The sequence below is a fragment of the Macrobrachium nipponense genome, chromosome 2 (genome assembly GCF_015104395.2).
Source record: "Macrobrachium nipponense isolate FS-2020 chromosome 2, ASM1510439v2, whole genome shotgun sequence".
Lineage (NCBI taxonomy): Eukaryota > Metazoa > Arthropoda > Malacostraca > Decapoda > Palaemonidae > Macrobrachium > Macrobrachium nipponense.
The window spans coordinates 144,708,410-144,710,909 of record NC_087201.1 but is presented as its reverse complement, the minus strand read 5'-3'; positions in this window follow the sequence as shown (position 1 = coordinate 144,710,909).

Genomic DNA, 2,500 nt, shown 5'->3' with positions numbered 1-2,500 from the left:
TTCATTTAGTGTTATTTAGTGTTTTTCGTGGAATCTGAACAAACCTTGTTGTGTAACGGCGCCTGGTTTTGTGAAAGTGTGAAACAAGCCTGCAGCAAAGAAAGAAAGAAATTAGTATACCAAAAAGGTAAAGTGTGTTATATTTTTATTAGTTGCAACTAATAACTAATAGGAACAGTGGTTAGGTAAAACTAATAACTGATGGTTACTAAGGTCTGGTAAAAACTAATAACTAATAGTTACAGTGGTTTGAGAGAAACTATTTACATTTTTACACATTGCAAATTTTTGTGTTTGTTTCATTTGAAGTGGTTTTTATGTTTTGTGCATTTGTTCATTTTCTTACTGAAGTGTTTATTTTTGTGCATTTGTCCATTTTCTTGTTGAAGTGTGTCTTTTTATTTTATGTTCTGTGTGATTAATACTTTTTGCAATTTTGTATTTTCCACATTTTTCCTGTATTTTCATTTGCATTCACAATTTAATTAACTTAGTTATTTTTATTGCTTAATCATTGCACATTTAATTAAATTTAACACTTGTGAATTAATTTGCTTTTACTTAGAATTCTTTTCAAGTTTTATTGTTGTTTAGCACTTGTGAATTAATTTCATATTTACAATTATTGCCTAACACTTTTGAATTTTGATTGAATTAATTTTCTTGAATTTTTTGATAAATTAATTTTGATTTAATTTTACTTAATTGATTCAAGAATTAATTAAACTTTACTTTGTTTTCAAGTAACAGTAATTTTCCCTGATATTGTAAATCTCACTTTTAAATTTTGAATTTAATAATAAATTTTTGTATTTAAAATTTTTATAAGTGTTTTCATTTCTAACTAGTTTATTTGCATGTGATTATATTGATGTTAGGTAGAAACATAGAGTGATAATTAATCTGTTTTCCTTCAATTAACTTGAAGTGACTTAGAACCAGGGAAGTACTTAGACTTCTGAAATCAGGAAAATACATAGACTTTTAAAGTTGTTGATGGAGTGATGCACTTTGATTAATCTAATTACTTACAAGATTACCTCACACCTGTTTTGATGAACTTAATCTGATTTTATGCAATACTGGTAAGTTGTTAAGGGATCACTGTTGCCTTTAGAGTATTCAGTCGTTTAGTACCTGTGATGGGGGTTCAGGTGTCTGGCTTTTGTGAGGTAACAGTTAATGAATGGTAAGTGTAGCAACCAGATACTTGGCACTTCGTCACAATATCTATATATAGATATATTAAACTTTAAAATAAGATGACCTAGAACTTATAACGTTACAGAAGTCAGCGCTATATATATATATATATATATATATATATATATATATATATATATATATATATATATATATATATATATATAGAAGCTTGCTGATGATTTAAATATTTATTTTTGAAAACTGCGTTTGTATAATATACGAGCACTGTAAGTCTTATGGCAATTTTATGTACGCCTACATTTTACTGTTATGTTTTGGGAATCCTTTACTTTCTTTTAACTGAAACGCAGCAGGAACCTTTTGGAAAGAAGCAAAAACTTTTAGTAAATATCTTCGACCTTTCTAATATAAAATAAAAAATTATTGAAAACTCTTCAGTACTTCGTTCACTTCATTTAGGTAGGAAAAAGTAAAATAAGATGTCTCATAAAACAATTCAATTATAAAACGTTTAACAGGAATATATTACTTTATTTGTCCCTTACAGAGATTTGCGCATTTCCTTTCATTAATTTTTTAAAATTTCATGCCTACTTAATACAATTTGCAAAACTAGTCTTTTCCTGTCTGTCTCTGTTAATTATCGAAGACCATTTGTGGCTATGAATAAGCTCGCTCATTTACCACTTTTACTTGGACGACAAACTTAAATAAAAAACTTTTGTGTGTAATACAGGTAAGTTTACCGTTAGATGAAATATTAATATATCTAAATACACATTCGTGGACATTAACGGGCGTTGTGGTTCTATCGGTTTTGATGAAACATTAAAGGGAGAAGGTTTCCTTAATATTTCTGTTTTCTATATTTAATTCCCGAGGAACAGCAGTTGGATGTCTCTCATAGGAACGTTCTTTCAAGTACTTGCAACTATTCATCTGATGTCAAAGGAATTACATATTTAATGGAGGCATGTGAACAATTTGAAAATAAATATACTGGCAATATCTTTTCGCTTTTACAATTTTTTTTTAATAGCAAAGAAAATATAGTACTAATCAACTCTTAACGAATAAGTTAAAATCTGTTTATATTAAATGATTTCAAGTTGAAGATATATAATTATCTACGGTGAAGGACTCGTATATTGATTGATTCATGATTCAATACCAATCACTGCTAGCAGAAAATCATATTCATTTGTCGCAGATAATCAATGATCTTTATATTTTATTTTTTTTATATCTTTTGTATTAAACTATATTAAAAGCTCATTATCCAGTAGCAATCGGAAGAGTCAATTCTTCAAAAATTCGTGTCACTAATTGTAAT